The following is a 22,727-nucleotide window of genomic DNA, read 5'->3' on the forward strand; positions in this document are numbered from 1 at the left end:
TTGTACCACACCATTTAATATTACAATGTACAGTATTAATATATATTTGTATGGATGCGAAGTACAAAAGGTGACCTTATCGCTTAAAAGCGATTTCTTCCAGGCCTTTCTTTTACGATTGTTTAAAAAAAATTATTTTGTGATTTATGTGAATATTTTTTTTTCCAAGTCACGTTTTACATGATATAGTATTATATACTATATATTGAGTATAAAATAGGATCCAGAAAACTTTAACACTAGGACGAAAAACCTTCAATTTTAGTAAATGACTGTTGTCCTCCGCTGGATTTGGACTCCAAGAAAGAGGATTGGGTGGCTGAGATGTTGTCTGGTGGTTATAAACGAATATGTGTTATACATTGAGGATACAAGCACTATAAAGAGTTAAGAGAAGCTCGAAAACCATATTCCTGTATGTTCAGTTACCTTACAGGGAAAGTTATAGGTGGTCTGTGGCGATATTTTACGGCATGATATGCAGAAATTTTAACAATTTCTATATCTTATAATATCAAAATAATATAGATAAATAAAGAAAAATCAATGAGCCGCAGAGATTTTATGAAAAAATTAAGCACAGATTTGAAGGTGCCTTGGATGCAAATACGACTTGAAGAGACTCTACAAGACTGGTTATAATTTTTTTTTCTATGCGTCTATAATTATAGTATTATTGGTTAGATTAAATTAAAAAAAAAGATTAAAAACTAGTTATTTTTTAGAAAACTTACCCAATTAAAAGAAGAAAATATAAGTTTAACATTTTTGTTGGCTTTTTTAGATAATTCAATTATCGTTCTGTATTTATATAAACAAAGAGTATAATATCATTAAATGCACTTAATGTGTTAATTAAAACTGTATTTTTATCTATTGCAAAAAATAGTTAATTTCCATAGAAATATTATTAGTATTCCAAGTTGATTGATAAATACCTTTTTTTTTAAATATAAAGATTTATTGTTCCAGATTTATTGAAAAAACGATTGAAAAATATTATTAAGCAAAAAGAAATAGTGTCTGTTGTTTCCGTGCAGTATTCAAATAGACCAATTACAACACGGCATTAATGCGAAACTGTCTCATGTCGTCACTTGAACCAATGACACTAAGAGTTGTTCCTTTATGCTCATGTTAGAAAAATGACACAAATGCGTTTATATACTAAAATAGTGTTAGCACGGATGGAACAAAATGAATTATGTCTTTATTCAAAAAGTATAACTACACATACGTCCTTGTGTTCGTGGGTTATTTTGACTCGAGACGAATAGTTCCTTTGCGATTGCCTAAAATGATGGATAAGGTAACTTATACCGTTAATCACACCCTACTTGTACCGTTTGGGTCATTCGAAAAAATGGGTTAGGATGCAGCTAGAGATATGACCTTTTGATATGTTGTGTATTTTGACGAGCTGAATCCAATGGTGCAATAAAAACCAAAGGGAATAACTCGTCTTACTCCCTTATTCACTGGAGGCACAGAGTTGTTCTTAAGTATGTGGTAAAGATAAAATATATTGGTATAATAATTAGGAAAATTTGGTCACCGTAAGTAATGGCAAGTGACACTTGCCGCATTTGACAGCGACATTTTTCACGCGTGCAGCGCGGCGCGGCGACGGGCGCGGGGCGGGAGGTGCTCGCGCGTCAAGGTCACCGGTGACGTCATCTCGCGCGCACAATGACCTCCCGAAATAAGGCATTGATGGTCGACGCAATTCGACAGAATTGCTGTTGACTTACGCCTGAATTTAAATCAAATTTCAATTTACTGTCGGAAATTGGTGTTTATTGTTAGCGTTTTATAGTCAACACAATGTTTCTTACATTTTATTATAAGTATTTCATACGCAAGTAGACATTCATTAAATCGTAACAGAAGAAGTTAAAGTACATACCTACTTACGTTTAATATATTTTAGAATCAAATTAACCTTCTTTAAATAAACACAAAAATTCAGCGAGTAATGAAGTAAGTTCTTATTTGGTTCCTGCCAAACAACATTTTATCGTGAAAAAACACAACAATAAAAGTGTCACACCGAATGGTTTTTCCGAAAGGCGATGTGATTTAAAATTTTAAACCTCCTAATTGATACATTGCTTGGTTTTGTCGACATATTTATACCGAATTGGTCCAGCCCAACGGGTTTTTCTTATCTGGCAAAATATTTGCAATCAGCCCGTGTAAGACTGTGGTCTCTGAGAGATATTAAAGAAGTACCTATAAGATTTACTTTTTACATTTTTTTGGTATCTTACTTTTTTTTTTTTTTAATATTAGAGTGGGCAAACGGGCTTGTGGAGCGCCTGATCGTAAGCGAGTCCACCGCCCATATTGATCTACAGGGGATTCTGCAGGTGCGTTGCCGACTTTTTGAGATGGAGGTACACTCTCTTCTTGAAGACACTCAAGTTGTAGACATTAGGAAATGTCGCTGCGGGGAGGCTATTCCATAATTTGGTAGTTCGTGGTAAAAAGTTACGAGAAAAACGCACTGTGCTCGTACGCCAAAGATCTAAGTGGTGAGCATGAAACTTTGCCTTGTGTCGGGCAGAACGATGATGGAAGTCTGCGGCAGGTATCAGTTCAAACAACTCGTCAGAACACTCTCCATTGTACAGACGATAGAATACGCATAAAGATGCGACGTCTCGTCGTAAAGCTAGTGAATCCAGCCGATCAGTAAGTGTCCGGTTGCCGATAACTCTGACGGCTCTTCGTTGCACGCTATCGAGTGGAAGGAGTTGATATTGAGGGGCACCGGCCCAGAGGTGGGAGCAGTATTCCATATGAGGCCGTATTTGCGCTTTATAAAGTAACAAGAGATGGCCTGGCCTGAAATACTGCTTCGCTCTATTAAGGATGCCCATTTTTTTAGAAGCTATAGTAGCTTTGCCTTCCAAATGATAGCGGAACTGAACGTCGTCAGATATATCGACACCGAGAATTCCGATACTAGGCTTTATTGTTAGGGGAGTGTTCTCAAATAAGGGAGCTGTGAGAAATGGGGTTTTCTTGGCTGTGAATGAACATACTTGCGTCTTGCCAGGGTTAAATTGGACAAGATTTTGTCGACCCCACTCAGCGACTTCACCAAGGAGAGCCTCAATATTGGACACAAGTATGTTTCGGTTTGCATTGACGTGTTCTCGAGAAATATTTGGGCGGCCGGAATATATAGCATCTCCAGTACTGTCATCTGCATAGCAATAAATGTTACTGATTTGTAACATGTCATTGATATGCAGTAAGAACAGTGTGGGTGAAAGGACGCAGCCTTGAGGGACGCCAGCGTTGACAGGCAGTAGTGCAGAGCTCGAACCGTCAACCAAGACCCGGATACTACGAGATGTAATAAAGCTGGCAATCCACTTACATAATTTCTCTGGGAGTCCATAGGCTGGAAGTTTCGAGAGAAGAGCCCGATGCCACACCCGATCGAAGGCTTTTGCAACGTCCAGACTAACCGTTAAGGCCTCCCCTTTACTCTCGATTGCCGTAGCCCAACGATGGGTTAAGTAAACTAGGAGATCACCAGCTGACCGTCCATGGCGAAAGCCATACTGTCGGTCACTAATCAACTGGTTTTCTTCCAAATAACCCAGAAGTTGGCCGTTAATGATGCTTTCCATCACTTTTGAGAGTAAAGAGGTAATCGCGATAGGTCTGTAGTTGCATGGATCAGAACGATCGCCTTTTTTAGGGATCGGGTGTACTGAGGCAGTCTTCCACGAAGCAGGGACTGCGCCAATGTTATAGGAGTACCGAAACAGCTCTGTGAAAACCGGTGCCAGTTCCGGAGCACATGTTTTGAGAACAATGGCGGGGATACCATCAGGCCCACTCGCTTTGTGTGTTTCGAGACAGAGAAGAGCCTTTCGCACAGCATTCTGTCTGAAATGCACATTAGGCATAGAACTCTTGCACCGCGAGATAGCAGGCGGTACTTTCTCTCCGTCATCCATGGTTGAATTAGATGCAAAGAGAGCACCCAGAAGATCGGCTTTCTCTTTGGAGGAGTGGGCTAAAGTATCATCTCCCCGGCGCAAAGGTGGTAATGATGGCTTGCAGAAGTTGCCTTGGACAGCTTTGGCGAGTGACCAGAAAGCACGGCTCCCAGAAGGGTAGCGTATAAGCTTCTCACCAATGCTGCCAATAAATTCGGACTTCGATTTGGCTATTTCCCTCTTATAGACCCTGGAAGCAGAATTATACTGTTTTTTAAGAGCACCAGCATTTGGATCCTTTTTAGACACAGCATTTGCCCAGGCATGGAAACTCTCTTGCTTCTGGCGGGATGCCATTTTGCAAGAGCGACCATACCAGGGCTGGGACTTGCCGCCGATGGGGACTAAAGAGTTTGGTACAAACAGTTCCATTCCCTGTAACACCACATCAGCAACTGAGTCAGCGTAGTCGCTAGGATCAGGTGCAAAACAAACTTGCTTCCAGGGGTACGATGCGAAGAATTCACGCATCCCATCCCAATCCGCTGACCTATAGTGCCAAACGCGACGGCTCCCGAGTGACCGGGGACGAGTTAGACGCAAGATTGGCACTATGCTCCGAATCAGGCAGTGGTCTGAAGTCCCAAGAGGGGCATCGACGTTAACCTGATAATTAGTCGGGAGAGAGGTCAGCAGAAGGTCTAGTATGGAGGGTGTATGGTCAGCTATGTCGGGCAACCTCGTAATTGAGGTGACTAGTTGCGTAAGACCATAAGCCATTGCAAAATCGTGAACCGCTCTCCCCGCGTGATCAGTTATGCGTGAGCTTAACCATTGGATATGGTGGGCATTAAAGTCGCCCAAAACAATGATTTCTGATGAAGGGATTTGCTCAAGTACTGCATCAGCCGTTGTTTGGAGGTGCTCGATAAGGCGGTCGGTTTCAGCATCACCACTGTGCGATCGATATAAGCACGCGTAGATGCGAGGATGGTCACCGCAATCCACACGGAGCCAGATGACAGACAGGTTAGTGCCCTCAAAACCGCTAAGGCGACGATAACAAATATCTTCCCTCACAAACACACACACACCAGCTCGAGGGATGAAAGTGTGCTCCAGTTTATAACCTGGGTAACAGAGATATGATGTGTCGGAGGGAGGACCAATTTGTGTCTCCGTTAGGAACAACAAGGCAGGCTTTGCCGTCTCCAGGTGGTGATGGACGGGATTAAGATTAGAATGTAGGCCCCTCACATTACAAAAGTCTACAGATAATAAAGGCGTATTCGTAGAATTATGAGCCCGTTTGCGTTTGTTGGTATTCTTGATCGGGATTTTGCCCTCCCCAGAGTACGCAGGGCAGCCTGAGCGCGAACGCTCAGGGAGGGATTCTCCAACAATACGAAGGTTGGTACCCTCCTGGGGTACAATACTATTTAATTCCGCTGCCATTATGTCAGTTATGAGAGAGATAAGGAAAGGATTAGCGATGGGAGTAAGGAAGGGATAGGGATGGGTAGGGAATAGGATGGGCCTCCGGACCTCCCACTCACCGAACGAAACACAGCAACACTTGCATGCTGCTATTTCACGCCGGTTTTCTGTGGGAGTGTGGTAACTTCCCCGGTGCGAGCTGGCCCAATTCGTGCCGAAGCATGCTCGACTCCCACTTACAAAAGTACTACATAAATTTGAATCAACTTCCAAAAATAGTTATAGGGTAATAAAAGGAAGAATGAAAAAAAAATGTGAAATTAATTCCGTTTTATTTAAAACAAACGATTCAACAAAATTTAGTCTTTAGTTATATTTTTTATTCTGGTTCAAAATAATATATAGAGACTTTTTAAACATTTCCTGGGCATAAAAACTACAATCGTAATTGCGTACATAGAAAAAAAATCGTATTTAAAATAATGTTTAAACAAGTTGTCCGCGAGCATAGATTATCGACTGGTCGATAGAATAACACCTACGTTTTTATCAGCTCTCGATCTTTTCTATACATACATACTGAACAGGATGCTTTGCTATGCTTGCACGCAGATTACAAATACAAAAGATTTTATTGCTCACATAATTCACATTGAGTATATCAAGTAAAATTCCACAGGGTAATAAAGCGAGGCTATTGTTTGCGAGTGTTTTGTCACCTTTCCTTATAGTGATACCCAAGAGAATTTTAGGTTGAGGAGGAAGGTTAGGTTCCAATGTAGGAATTTTTTAACAAAGTATAAAGGACGACACAATTTCGATTTGAACATATTAAGAACCATGAAAGGCATCGAATCTAGATGAGGACTATTAACAATAAAAAAAATCTTTAAATATTCTGTTAATATTCTAATCGACGAGATACCTATCCTTGTTCATTTAAGGTCGTATCTTGTACGATAAACAGACATGATAAAATTTGCTTATGCAGACTTCTAACTACTTAGTTAAGGCGATAATTGAATATTTCAAAGTAGAAGAATGTTGACTCTATCACTTAGAGTTTGCCTTAAACAGTTCGGAATATGTAAGATAATTAGTAAGCTTGATATGCATAATATACAAATATTTATTTTCTTTCTAGTTCATAATTTTTTTCACCATTAATGAAAAGACGTTAAATATACGATACGGTGCATTTATAACAAACGAACATAGAGCCAAAGCTAGAGCAAGAGCATTATTTCGTGATTTTTTTGTGTAACTCGTATTCTGTGTTGTTCAGTGTTATAACATTGCAAACTATTATCTTTTCGAAGACATTAAGAACAACGAAAGAATGCTCTACGCCTGTTTACAGTTTACACAAAGAATTTCACTTATTGGGGTTAAAATGAGCATTCGCTCTTTCCATGTAAATGCACCGTTAGAGGTGATTCATACTTAAATAAAAACATAATCTAATATTATAGCCTCTATGGAAATTTCATAATACATATTTTTCTGTATTTATTCGTCATATCAATCTCATACAGATTTCTAAACCAAGTTTCTATTTTGCTGTTAAAATATCATTTCAACGGAACATCGCAGGTTTCATTTAAGTGTGGAACGGCACATGAGGTTTCGTTAATACGACACTCGGTGTCGAGAATATGTGATATTAATCATAGTCATAGATGTACGTCATCAATCAAGTGTGATCGGTTTTTGCGTGATAATCTCTCGTAGCCGCTCCGGTGTCGTGTGGCATCTTGAACGATGAGATGCTGCTTGTTAAAAATATATTGTGTTGTGTCATTGTATTAGGATTTCAGCTAAATACAAATAGGATAATGTGAATAAAATATATATGAGCTAGAACGATATAAAAAAATAAAAATCATATATTGAACAATTGATGGGTTAGTTACAAACATGTCACATTTGTGCCCCAAACTAGGACAGTCTGTATCTTAGTGTCCACATTCCTTAATGCACAGTATGGTTTGATTGAGTAAGTTAGCAGTCATCAGTCTTCTATGAATAAGAAAATTTAATTTAATCTCCTCTTCGGTATTGCAAAGCTATAATTTGTTTAAACCGATCCAACATAAGAGGATAATATTTCGAAAGAGCGTGATGTTACAAACATACACAACAATATTTGACGTGGTTCTTCCAATTTGTAAGCCTTATTGTACTCAAATACCTTTTAAAGTTGAATTAAATAAAACATTTTCTTAAATAAGTTAACTTCATCTTTTTACTTTTTTTTAGAATTTCGAATATCGCGGGCAATTTACGTATAAATAATTAAACCTCATCGATTGTCAGAAGTTCGGAATTCGCTATTAATTCATAGTTAAATGTATACTTAGAATAAGTAATGTTGAACATGTTGCTGCAAAAGTGCAATAAATAATGGCTTATAAAGTATTTTAGTTGAATTTTCATGACAGTATTGATCGGTTACACAGTTAAAGTTCCGCGGCTCTTAGATATTTATTGGCCCATTACTTACTCTTCGACTCTAATTGATTGCTTTGTTTACCCCAGCTCGGCTGTCTTGTAGATATTTTAATAAGGCATTCAATTTTGTCTGTATGATTTTTCTCATATCAGTTTCTAAGCGGTATTATATGGAGAATATTATACAAATGTTATTTAATCATACTTTGCAACCCATTCGTTTGTTTTCATGACATATTCCAGATATTATCTTACATTACATTGAATATCAAATCGACAAGAAAGAAAAAGTCACTTCTGCGTCATTATATAAATTATTTATTATGGATGAAATTTAGAGGTGGCAAATTTCTAAACCACAAAAGCCAAAAACATTTGCGTTTATTCCAATCACATTGAGAGGTGTTAAAATAGTGTATGCACGTCCGCGATGACCGATAGCGTACACACGTACGAAATATGAGCTAATGTTTCAATGTCATTGTCTCGAGCCACAAGGCATCAGCGGAGCGTCCATTATTCACCTTTCAAAGTAACCTTAATGATGGGTAGGTTGTAGGGCTCCTAACGGTCAACGACCGACCTTGTTATGTTACTAGAAATTTACTATGACCGATATAATAGACTTCGGTCACGCACTCCCTGTTCGCTGTCTTAAATCGGTTCACAACGCGTCCATTTAGCGGTCACTCCTACTCGATTCAAGTACAATAAGATGAGGTCATAGATGCAGTTACACGATTGCTGTTTTGTCAGGCTGGGTGCAGAGCAAATGGTCGCGCTGCGCCGGCGCAAATTGGTGCGACAGACAGCGCGTCGGATGTTGCAATTGTCAGGACCGCCTGTCCCCACTCGTCGCACCCAAACATTAATAAACAAGCCTGAAATTGTCCAAATTACAGACGTTTTAGGTACCTTTTACCGTCCGAGCATATGCTATACATATAACATACCTTTAAATTGTACGATCATATTTTCCATTAGTATTTCGTAATTATTAGAACATTTTCCAAGAACTACTAAGTAATTTTAAACGAAACATAGACTTCCACTTCAGACTCATTTAAAAAGTTAATTAGTACACGAATTATTTACACTATGAGGAAAATGTCGGAAGATAATTCAACCTAATCAGTGTTTAAAAATGTACCCACATGACTTTTAAAATGCATTATTTAAACTACTTACGTTTAACATATTTTACATACTACATGGTAAATTTAAAATTATTATGAGTAACTTTATTGCAAGTGCGTAGACTCGATGATGTCACTCATTTAGATGCACCATTCATCTAGTAGTGTAATCACTGTAAGTACGACGTTCGAGTTACATTCGGTCTCCTAGCTTAAATTGTAGAGTCTAAAACTATTTTAAAAGTTATTTAAATTTAGGAAATAATAATGAATTGTGGTACAAACTTTTTATTATGTATGTCACATAAAAAAGTAAATAGTTATAGAGAAAACTATTCAAGATTTCTTATGGTTTTGGTAATCCGTAATATTTTATAGTCCTTTTCAGCTAGGATGATTCCTGTGACACTTCATTGTGTTCCGAATTACGTATTTTATGTTTAAAAAGCAAAAATAATTTTAATACATAATATTTTTATTTCAAGGCGGCATTAATACCAAAAATATAAAAATTAAACATCTTAAGCTACTAAAACAAAAACAGTATTGTTTAGTTTAATATAACGAAAAATAAAATAAAATAACACAAAAAAATAATACCTACGCAATTCGTGTACATGAAATCGAACGTTGAAAAATTATAGAGTTGGAAAATCATATAATCGACGCCCATCTTGTTATCGTTTGTCAATCGCGTCAATCGTCTGTACGAGTCCGTCAGCTTTGTATTCAAGTTGCATTTTTATATTGATACTTTACGTGATAATCTGTTATTATTACTAATTGTTATTGTTTACTTTTTGTCGCTGTTGTTTGCTAAGATTCCTTAGTTAATTGTTGGCGAAATGCCGAAATAACTGATTTTGGTCCTTTATTCAAATCGATTTCATTTCCATATAAAATATTATCGATTATCGGAAACAATTGATACGATTTCAGTAAAGGCAATCTCTACACGTGTCAACAATCGATGTGTCACAGGAATCATCCTAGTTGAAAAGGACTATAGTATTATATTGTCTGTGGTGATACTAATTAATTAATTATGTTGGAATCAAATAGCACGATGTATTTTTCAATCCACATAATGATGTATTAGCCTTGGTACCGCGCACACGACCTCGTATCTATCATAGTTCACACATGATTCCGGTGCGTTGAAATATTACTCCTACACATATACTAATATTTATTGTTAACCTTCAGTGTCATAAGTCATAACATTGAGTGCGACCGCCAAGAAGCTTATATCTAATACACTGGAGATTGCACTAATACCATTAACTTGTAACAAGAAAATATGACCTAGAATGACGTCAGTCATGTTTTTTGTCTCTTTCTGTTGAGTGACCACGTTGGTTTGTAAATTCAGGATTTTTCAAAATAGAAAAAACTAAAAATCATGGTCTATAAATAATAACGACATAGGTATATTTTTAACAGTATTTATATTATAATATTATGGTCATACTTTATAGGTACATACAATTTTAATTGGTATAGAATGATAGTTTTAAATAACTTTTGGCTACAAAGCTTGGATATGAACCGATATATAGCATTAACATCCTTTGTAAATAGAGGAAAGTTGTGTTTTGCATCAGGTGCTGTTTACCAAATTGTAAGCTACTCAGATCTTCTTTTTAAACGCGTTGCTTCGACGGGTCAATTTCAAGCCAAAATCATCAAAGAAAAACTGTTTATGCGGCCTTGCACAAATTTCAGCTAAATTTACAAAGTTTATTTTTCAAAAGGTATTTTTTTCTGGGTCGTAATCCTCAGTAATCTTGATGGGCACATATATTTCTTTTTATTTTACTTTTTGGAAAGCTGAAATACGTAAAACAAAAAATATAAGGTAAGTTAAAAAAGTATAAATTTAAATGTAAAAACGAACAATCTTATAACTACATGTGAGTGCAATACCGATGTCGTGTGTTGTTTCATTACTAGTAACAATCTTTAAAATGGTGTTCTAAATTTTCATCATAATATTGTTATTACAATATATTCTCCTCGCTATCCATAAAAACTCGTCATCATGGTTACCTTACTTGTTAAATTTGTTTATTGAAAACTTGTTGAAAAATGATAAAGTATTGGGGAAATAACAAATTTAACATGACTGCTTACTAAAATGATGCTTAATTAGACAATTTTTGCCATTGAAATGATTCTAAACAGGTCAATGCTGGATTATTGAGGAATATTGTAAATAACGTAAATATACACTTGCCTGTGAAATTCTATGCCAGAATTTGGTGTCCGAACACTTCTGCAATTTTGCACAATACAATGCATTCTTTATATTCGGAAAATATTCATTAAATAAGCAACAATATTAACTTAAATATTCGAATCGACGCAATTTTTTTGACACACATGCCATATTGACAAAGTGAGAGTTGCTACAATTTTATTATGGTGACTACCCATAAGCAGGGAGTATCGCTTTTTAATAATTGGTTCAGATACTTATTTTATTTAGCATTAATAATAATTGTCTCATCCAACAATGCTTCTGAATGACGTTTTTGGCAATTTATCAACAAACTCATGTACAAAAACTAACCTTTTGCACAGAATATTACAGCATACATAGTAGCCTTGGGAAAACTTCGTATTAACAGTGGCAATACCAAGTTAGGTGTGAAAGTGATAAAAAACATGAACTGGGCAATATTTTCTTGTTACACGTCAATGTTCATACCGAAATCTCCAGTGTATTAGATATAAGCTTCTTGGCGACCGCTCATGTAGATGTAATGTCACTTTAATGAAGATGTTCGAGGTTTCGTACTAGATCGCTCATAGAGAATCCATTCAAAACATTACGCTTTATCAAATTTTCTGCTTAGTTTTACATAAATCGGCAGTTTACGTAATGACTTCATTTAATACGCCTACACTCCATCGTCTAATTTATTAGCTGTCTGTATTGTTTCTTGAAAGAACATTAAATTTTTGAATCTTATAATATTATAACACGAATAGCAGGAACATTACCAAAACTAAATGGAAAATTTAACTTACTACTACTAATACTGGTACTTGTAGATTTTTATGATGGAAGTTTCATGCACTGTACGCGCATTTGTAATATATTTGCCTTATTTATTTATTAAACTCCGAAAGTTCCAAGCAAATTATCGCATGAGGCGATACATATTCAAATAGGGGCAGAAGACAGGATATGAAATAATAGATCATACTTTTTATTATTTATTATAGACACTTGTAAAATCACGTGTTAAAGAAGATGTCTCGTAGAGGCAGGATATAGGTCCTAAAAGGTTCGCTGACTCCTCACCTAACCTTGAGCTAGGATCATAATTCACGCTTCGATCTTGTCATGCTATGCTATATTTCTAATCGAGACAGATTATTGAAGCATTCGTATGTGTTTTAGTATGTATTTCATCGTCACTGTATATCGTTGCATGACTTATAATTTTATAGTTTAATCTAACTAGATGTCAAACTTCTTGATATTGGTATATCCGAGCATTCTTGGATACGAATTCAGTATTTATGAAAGACTGTAAATAAGGTAATTTAGTCATTCCAAAGAAATAAAAATGTTTCGTATTTGTTCCATACAACCTGTGCCATTTCTTCGCTTTCTATCATTCAATCAAATGCTGAAATTAGAGAATAAACAATTCTTCTCTTTGCCGTATAAGAAGTTTATTATGGATGGGTATCCTCAAGTTGCCCACTTTGTGTCCATTTGTTGGTAATACTATATTACAAAATAATAAATTTTGCATTGAATTTACTACAAATGAGGTGTCGGCTGCTTGAAATAAATAATGGATGGAGAGCTATTTCATAACTAACCTTAAATCTGTAATAGGCTCAATTAAACATTTACTTTTAGTATGTATAGGGCTCCCCTACATATACATTAAATGCAGTAAAAATTCCTCTTAATTAGCTTCAATAAAACTGCCTATGCTATGAGAACGTAAACTTTACTAGCTGTATAAACCCATAAAGAAGTCTTCTTGAAATTCGTTATAATTATTCTTACGCCGCGGCCGCATTTAAAATATATAATTACATAGTCTACGTACCATTTGATCTAAAGCTTCTGTCTGTTTATTGCAAGATACCATACCATGAAGAAGAGAAGCATAGTATAGTAGCGTCTCATGATTCTTTATTCATAATCACATATCATTTTATATTTTAGTTAGAGCTATATGTATAAAAATTAAAAATGTATAACTAACTAATCTATAAATAACAATGATCTATTGACAGTACACATGGTTGATGATAATAACTTTTTCACTAAAAATATAAACGTTAAAATGTTTTATTTTGTTTGGGTAAGTCAACAGAAAGGTGTATGATATTCACATGAAAGCAAACACAAGCGAGTATAAAAGAAACGGTAGTAAACAATAACGAAGATTCACGACACAAAAGAGAACAATGTCATTCGAGTATTCACATCAAAATTATTCTTTTGATATAAGTGTACTGGCAAACAAAATAAATTATGCGAAGAGTCCCAAAAATAAATCTTGAAAGTAGTATATTTTTTCATTAGCTGCTGGATCAAATGTAAAGTAACCAGATAAGTGTCGTTGGCTGTCACTCACATTCGGCTGTTGTGGCAGTATTCCAAGTTCGCCTCTCATTATACCTCACTATCCTGCTACACAGGTTTCGCTACTCGTTCATCTATAAATAGTACTCTTTCAATACTCCATACTTATTTAATCGCGGTGGCAAAGGATTGTAACCTCTATACGCAATGTGTAAAACGAAATGTTGCAACTGCCGTATTGATGTCTGTAAAGCCATTTTTCCAATACGATCGTCTAGTGGCCCAGTAGCAAGTGCATGGAATGAATTTTGCCGTCAGCTTGCACTTTCGATGTGACTTTACGAGTCGATTCGTTATAAGCAGCTAGAATAATTTATGCGTCGAGTCAGAACTGAGAAATAGTCAATTAAACTAGAGATAACAATACACTCGTAACTTGAGGTTTACCTATTAACTGAGAAACTATTATAAACCTTTTTTTATTTATATAGCGCCATAGGACTTGAAAGCATTCTGTAATGAAGCTTCTAAAGATATTGCTTAATGTAATGCGTCCACACATCTCTATTTTCTTTATTAATTGGCTATGTTTAAGATAAATGGAGACATTATATTTTAATATGGGTTCGCATAAATTACTCAACAGTATATACGTCTACTGTGTATAGCGTATAGGGCACCGGCAGTTCCTTTGTGACTGTATTAGGTATGCCTGCACAATGTCTAAGTTTAGGATCAGGTAAGACGACGTGCTAACAACAATGAATTTAACAATATTATTAATATGATGTTGTGATGAACTGTAGCAGAACAACTTAATTGTAAATTTTAGATTTACAATTAAGTTGTTCTGCTACAGTTGGTATAAGTGTATGTTTTTCTTATATTATAGGTAGTAGAGGCTGTAGTTTACCGGCCACCCGCGCCGTGATCTCCACTTATCACAAAAAATCAAAAATAAACCTAATCATAGTTTGGGTCCATGTCATAGTAGAATTAACATTATTTTTTATGCCAACCATCTGAGCAAGTCGTTCTCCAATGTAAAATTCGTAGCATGTTTGTCCTCCGTTCTAACAGCTATCATCATCATCATCATCATCATCATCATCAGCCCATATACGTTCCCACTGCTGGGACACGGGCCTCCTATGAGGGTACAGGCCATGTAACAACAGCTAACAGCTATGTAATCATCAAATAAAGGAAGAAAAAGAAGCCAAATATTCCAATTTCTAATATGTATTATGTACACTCCTGTCGAGCAATTAATATATCGCTGATAAATATAGCGATGGATCGAACCGGAGATTTACAACGAACACTTCTGTTCAGGCTTACCCATTGAAAAGTGATATCACATATCATTTTATTTCGCTCGGTAGTGGAGCTAATAAAATACGTATCGTGCATTCCGTTCCAAGCACCACGTATGAATAGCTCTTTGTTCATAAAGACCACTTATGTTTCGAGTATTTTAATTTTCTACATGAATGTATCTCATATGCTGTTCTTACGCATAATTAATCATGTAGATTGTTATTGTAACTTTTTTTTCTAATGGAAATGAATACGAAGAATCTTAAAGATAATCAGTTTTAGTCATTTGTTGATCTTGATTTTATTTTATGTTCTTATTGGACTCTCTTTTTCCGAGGATAATGTTAGGTTAGATGGTAGGTAAGTTACCTTGGTTCATAATCGTCTCTAGATCTCTACTCTCACTACTATCTATCACTAGATCTCTTTCCAAATATAATTTATGAAATATAAAAAATATAATTAGACTAACTAGAACCGAAAACTGTGCCTATATTATAAACGGGTCTTCATAAATAATAAATAAAATATAAACTCTACACGAATCTAAACGATTACTACGGGTACGGGGCAAAGAACTATTTAAGACGAAATACAATCGTGTTTGTGCACCTTTTGGGCTACGCCCCCTGGGTGGAGCATAAGAGCGCGCGGGACGCTTCACGAAAATCCCCTCGCCATGCCACACAACTGAATAGATGACGGAAACATACGGAACTAACGGAGGTTCAATGAACTTTACTTAAATTCTTATATTCGCGCGGTTAAAGCCGAGTAAAGCGATCCGGCAACGTCTTTTCGTTGCCGGACCCATCGGACTAGAAAAACGACCTTTGTTCCTTTGCACGAAGGTCGATTTTTAATTGGTACAAGACTGGTTACAAAAAGTGAGCTTGCGACTAATTTATTTTATGATGAAATGATTTGTTATTGTTAGAATTGTCGCTACCTATATAAGTTATTTGAACATCTTTGTAAACAAAATATTTTATAGTTTTTCGTCATGGGGACTTTACGTACAATATGATAATAAAAATACATAATAGACTTATGCTATTTACGTTTGGTTTTTTTTTACATAATATATATCATATTTATTGAAAAAATCAATAACAAAAAAATATTATTTACAATTTTGATTTTTTTTAATAAATATATCCGACATTTTGATATATTTAATATCAGATATATGATATACTAGCTGTTCCCCGCGGTTTCACCCGCATTGCTCCGTTCCTGTTGGTCTTAGCGTGATGATATATAGCCTATAGCCTTCCTCGATAAATGGGCTATCTAACACCGAAAGAATTTTTCAAATCGGACCAGTAGTTCCCGAGATTAGCGCGTTCAAACAAACAAACAAACTCTTTAGATTTATAATATTAGTATAGATAATAAGATAGAATTTTGACATTTGATATATAATATAACATAACATAACAGATATTTTCGAATGCTGGTTTTGGTACTATTTTATTGTTCCAATGTTTATCTTCTTGATACGACTTTCATTTTTTCTTCTTCACCTTGTTCCGAAAATAAATATGTTTCTTGCTCGTCATTTTGAGCTGTCCTTGTACATTGTGCTGCTGAAACAACCACAATAAGTTATAATAGGAGAGAATGAATGAAACGAAAATTCTGTATAACAAAAAAAGATTTATAGAAAAATTCATTGATAAACCAATTATAATACCACGATTATTATAAAGATACTTTCATCACAAAACTAGAAAAAATTGCGCAGCTGTGTACGTTCCTTTGTCGCTTTATTATCCTAGCCCGTAATAAACTCGATTGTCGGCGTCATACACAGCAAACTTTCTGAGAAAATCGTTCTTTTGTTTGCAAAATTTTACGGTTGACCGCAATTAGTATAACAAGTGCTTTTATAAAAATTAGTAAAATTTCGCAGCTGTGTCCGTTCATTTATCGCTCTATTGTCCGAGCTCGTAAAAAAATCGACTGTCGGCATCGTCATACAAATTTTTCAAATATTTTTTTATATAAAATTTACAAGTAATTATGCTTATGCATAATATGCATAAAAACAAATTTTGGTAAGTGGTAACCAGTCAGTGATAACTTACACTAGTCTGAAATATTTTACTATCTTCAATCTTATGACTTATAAATAAATAACATAAGATAAACTTACACAAAAAAGTACTATATGAAACTGTCTGAAGATCCACATCAGTTTCTGGTAATCATGGTTTGTCTTTTATTGCGTCCTGGCTTGCAGGCTGCTCATCGGATTTTTCGTGGTCGCGCTTCGCTGTTAGAAATAAACATACATACACAAATCAGTAGTATATTTATTGGAAGATGAAATCTCAAAAAAAAACTAAAACATTACTTATCTATTCTATACCAATAATAAAATCCATACTTCCATACTAATATTATAAATGCGAAAGTAACTCTGTCTGTCTGTCTGTCTGTTACTCAATCACGCCTAAACTACTGAACCAATTTGCATGAAATTTGGTATGGAGATATTTTGATACCCGAGAAAGGACATAGGCTACCTTTTATTGCGAAATATGTACCACGGGCGAAGCCGGGGCGGACCTCTAGCTATAAATAAAAATAAAGACGGAGTGCATAAAATTATAAAATCTTGATTTGTGCGTTGCTCAATTCAGACTTAGTAAACATATAATACTCCAAAAAATTAAAATAATATTTATTACTAATTATTACAAGTAAAAATAACTTTCAAATTTTGATTTATGCGTTTCTCAAATTAGACTTGTAAATATACCTAGTAATCAATATATTGGAAGTTGAAATCTTTAGACTTGTAGCGGCCGAAAGACATAATAAATATAAATAAGCATGATAAACATCAAACTTACCTATTTGGGTTCAATAACTGTAGTTTTTTTATCTGCTTTCGCAACATTTTCTTCCTAATGTTCTCACCATCAATGTTTTGGCCACCAAAATTCACCATGTTTATGAAAAACTTTAGTATCACTAACACTAAATCACGTATGCGAGTAGACAACGGCACCGCGCGAAAAAGTTGTACAGGACTGCTCTCTAAGACGCGTTAGCGTCGACTAACAGGAGGCGGAACGGCGGAAGCGACCGGCCTACGCGCAATTTTGTGCTCATAATTTATAAATATATTTTTTTTAAATTACTGATGTATTAAATGTAAAATCTAATCCCGCACGTCTCTCAAGAATTGAATGGAAATGGATGTGGATAAAGTTTCATTGATATTACTTTACCATTGTCCAAATGAAATTGATTGACCGTTTAATTTTTAGGAAACTTCACAACGTTTTTCTATCGAGGCAAATTTTTTCAATCGTGTTTCGGTTCCCGCACGTCACTAGACAAACTCTTCAATTAAATAAATCCATAAATAAAAAAAATCAAATTGGTAGTTTTTGAAGAAAAAAATTAATTCTTCGTGAGCTCAAAACGTCTGTTTTGGGTCTCATTTCACCTTAAATGGTCCTTGAGAATTAGAACGGAATAATTCACGGTCATGCTAACCCTACCGAACCTTAGCGGTCCCATTACCGTTACTCAATCGAGCCACAGATTATATAAAAAACATGTTAAAGAAAATTATGAAGGGCTGTCGGCATGCGGCCCGCGGTTGTTTTGTTTGTCTATTCCACGTAACGCGGGTCGTTAGCCCAACAATCTGTTTTTATATTGAATCGGGTCAAAAATTTAGGTTGAACTCGATGATATCGGACGTTTCTTCACCTCTCTAGGCCACGACACTCTTACTATAAATATTATGTAAAATCTATTTATAATTTTAAGCGTTCCCTCGTAGCCTGTTAATAGGATTATTTTTGAGTTCGTTTAGTCAAGTATCGTGTTAAGCTCTTAATATAAGTTATAAGCCGGTTATAATTTAAAAGATTAAAAATCCGATCGCAAGAAGAGATCTTACCAATGCTATTTTTACAGCTGGATTTGAAGTAAGCTTTCACAGAATCTGGTGTTCGTCCGATTATTGTATGTCTTTCGGAATAATTTGTTACGCTAAAGTTGATATTGTTGAGTGCCCTCCACTTAAGTGGATTAAATTGAATCGTGTATATTTACCTACTTGCTATAAGGGCCGGGTATTCATAATACAGAATATATTCGTTGCATGGGCTTTATTAAAATCATCTATAATACAATCTACATAATATTAGATTCGAAGGTCGCTTAATTTATGTTTTTATAACTAGACTTAGAACTAGATAAATTAGAACTTTTGTGGAAACAGAGTTCAATTATAAAATAATTTTTAAATTGAAAGTTAAAACATAAAACATTTTTTATAACTAACAAAAATTTAAATACAAACTGGCAGTTCTCATTGTATTCCCGATGAATGTACTTATAGGTATGTAATAAAGTAATGAATAATTAATGTATAATATGAATAGCAATACGACCATAAAGATCTCCCTAGCGTCACTCGCATACTGACCCAATGGACGAGTACGAGTAGGTTTGGTCTAAAAAGTAAATCCTACTTGCGCCCGCGCAACCGATATGTGAGTCTAGCGCGTGGATCAACCGACCATTTCAATTAATACGGAGTTAAATATAATTAATGTATTGTTTGCTTTTCATTTATGTCAATTATTCTGTTGAAATATCAATTATGTTGGCAGGCTTGGAGATGATTGCCAACAAATAATAATGGAATGTTCACTTTGAGTGGGCTTCGATATTTTAGACACGATTAAAGATATTTTTTATCGTTTTATTTTGCCTAAATCTATTTATAAACTCTTGTCTTAATTCAACATTTATTTTAAAAAATAAGCTCGTACAAAATTGTGATCAAAGAAATGTTTTAAATACAAAAAGTGCCGTCTGTTTCCGTTTTCCTTTTATTTTTCTTTGTATACAAACATAATATAAAAAGCTTAATATCTTGAGGAAGGCATTCGCAATTTTATAGTGATTCAATTTGACGAAAATAAGTTATATTCCTGAATGTTCTTTAATTAAAATTGAAAATAATTATTTCAGTTACGTTTTTCATCATGAAAATTTGTTAAAAATAACAATCGATTTAATAACAAAAAAGGCACCGCCGCAAAACAAATATTAAGTCATAAATCAAATTCGCTTATAATTAAAAGTGAGGTTTATTTATTCGTATTGATTAATCTTATAGTAACAATTCATTTTGGGTCTGATGTGGGCAGGCTGTGGGCAGAGAGGGGTTGCCGAAAGGCGTTTTGACCTCTAAGCTCTGCAGGTGATAATTGCACCAATGTATACAAAAACACTAGTAGCAAATGTTTGCTTAATTTGAAACTATTATATGATAATTGAAATAGTCGACTTGAAATGTGCAGCGAATGTTTTATTTGTTTTATGAAGTTGCTTCTCTGTTATGTTGAATCATTTGTGGTTGAGTAATAATTATCATATTGTTCATAATTCAGAAATTGACGATGCTTTTTATAGTGTAAACTTTCACTTTAGGTGATGTGATTAAGATGCAATCTTATCAAAAAAATCATAAGTACATAATCTAATATTTAATTGAAAAATTTCCGGTGGGTACTGATGTTCATTTAAAGGAGATTAATTTAAGCCAAAATATACAAACAGCAAATGCGAACATGCTTTGCAATTTATGTGAATTATTGTATATAACTAGTGCTATACTACAGCACTATGTTCAAAAACTATGAAACATTGTATGAATAGCCGTAGGCTCTAATGAATTTTATGTTTTCCTGGTCTCGCCATTATTATCCTTTGTTGTTTTTTATTCGACAAGACTCCTTGCGAATATTCTCAGAACCAAACTATATTTTCAAAATGGTAAAAAAACTTAACAGAAGTTTAGACTTACTCATACTTACCTTGTTATAAAAATACGTTTAGAGGGTAGTACAATAATGCTGTGTGATTATACACATCCCACGTTACCATATCTGCATTTAAATATAATATTTACGTAGTACAACGAGCCAATTTAATAACCAATGTTATAACTCAAGTCCCAAAAAGGTGGCTAATGGGTACGTTGAAGACATAAACATTATTCGGCATGTTCCGATGGGTCAACGACTTACCAATATACTAAATCGTGTGAAGTGAACCGATGTAAGTTATTATTACGCAGACCTTAAGATAATATGCGTTGAATGTATTTTAAAACGTTTGCATCGCCTTCAACACTCCATATGATTGTGTTCTGTAGTTACGACTGTTTCTATTGCTGTTGCAGATTGTGAAAATGTTTTGTTCGTAATATTTAAATGTTTATGTGGCATTGTGCGTAGAACTTGTTCATGCCCATCAGGCAGCCGCGGCGGCGCGGACAAAGCTCGTCTACAATAAACCCAGGCTACATTTTACATAGCTGCTGCTATACACGGACCACACCTATACTTTCAATTTTCCTCTTTAACAATAGCTAAGATTCTATAACATCAGTACCTGTGTATGAAAATCTACATAGCACAGACTATGTGTTGCTGCTTCTTTAATACTTTTAACACGAGTACTCATGTTAATTATAATGATACAACAAACAGCTCTACAATCAGTTTTAATAAAATTTTACATGTTACTAGCAAATAAAACGTCAGAAACAGGCTCCACTTTTAGCTTACATATAATAGGATTACTATAACAGTTTACAGTTGAAGTGTTTGCATGACTTTATCCCCTAAGTGTTCTGGTAATGTTTCGGGCGCCGGCGGATGTTCTGATGTCCTGGATACAGAACGACCACCTCGGACACACAGTCCTCACATTGTTTCGTGTCCACAATTAAAGTGCAAAGTATTTTAAGCCTGTTATGGAGAAAGTAAACGTCACGTGAAATGATTTAAGTTGAAATCTGAAACAAGATTTATTGAGGAAATAGCGCGGCATTCAGTGACATTTTTGGTGGCTATTATATGAGAGCTAATTGGTACGCTTACCCTCTTTAGTCGCTTAATCTTCTCGCTTTAAAAATGTCTTCAAGACTTGTTTTTTTATTTAACCTTATTAGGCATGGCACGATTTACTACATACCTACATATAGGTAGAGGATGTATGGATATATTATAATATACAAAAATCGATTCCGAACAAAGAAGTCTTTTATATTATGCATTTATAAAAATAATCACAGACGTTAAAAAACAAATAAATAATATATTATAGCATTTCAGTGAACGACATCGCAAAGTAGAAGATTAAATTCAATCTTTGTCCAGAAATAAAATCAAAAAACCATAGAAACGAGCGTATTTTAAAATTTAAGTCCTAGAGTGCACTTTTATGGATTTATCTGCAAGCTTAGGGAACAAGTCGTACAAGTAGAGCCTTTTTAACTGAACCAGTTCTACGAGTTGCATACTTTGGAATATTATTGCATAGCTTCAGTTTAATTTATTGTTACTGGGTTAAATATTTATTGTATGTAAGTATACATTTTGAGTGCAATCTCTTGGTAAAAACATTGGACATTATAATTAGTTATTTTTTCCAATTAGCTGGGGTACATATCCAGTTCTAATTATACATTTAAATTAATATTCACAGTCGTTCCACATGATAATGATTTGTTGTTTCAGTCACTTGATGTGCCGTGACGCCTGCAATGAATAAAAGTATCTTTGAAACGTCATTTCAATGTCACTTTCAGACATTTCTAAAAATAACAAAAGAATGCCGAAATTTAAAATACCACGCGTTGTGCATATTACACTCCTATTATTTTATATTTATTGGTTTGTTAAATCCCGTCATTTCCAGTCATTTAGATATTTTACTGCTAGAATTTACATTCAAGAATAATTACTAGGCTCATCAAAATCACGCTCATATTTTTTTTTTCTTCGCCATTATCTCTAGTTTTTACGTCCGAGAGTGGGT

At 34.9% G+C, this 22,727-nt stretch overlaps 1 protein-coding gene and 1 long non-coding RNA gene across 2 annotated transcripts in view; one reads left to right on the forward strand and one right to left on the reverse strand.

Annotated features, from left to right (window-relative positions):
* The window catches only part of LOC123691363 (ecdysone receptor), a 152,088-nt gene that overhangs the window by 15,171 nt on the left and 114,190 nt on the right, over positions 1 to 22,727 (forward strand). The window lies entirely within an intron of this gene.
* On the reverse strand, positions 16,208 to 18,320 carry LOC123691366. Its single transcript, XR_006751391.1, has 3 exons — positions 17,723 to 18,320; positions 17,020 to 17,139; positions 16,208 to 16,447 (listed from the first exon to the last, which is right to left on the reverse strand). It is a non-coding gene; the product is annotated as an uncharacterized LOC123691366 (long non-coding RNA).

This window comes from Colias croceus, chromosome 4, assembly GCF_905220415.1.
Source record: "Colias croceus chromosome 4, ilColCroc2.1".
Taxonomy (NCBI): Eukaryota; Metazoa; Arthropoda; class Insecta; order Lepidoptera; family Pieridae; genus Colias; species Colias croceus.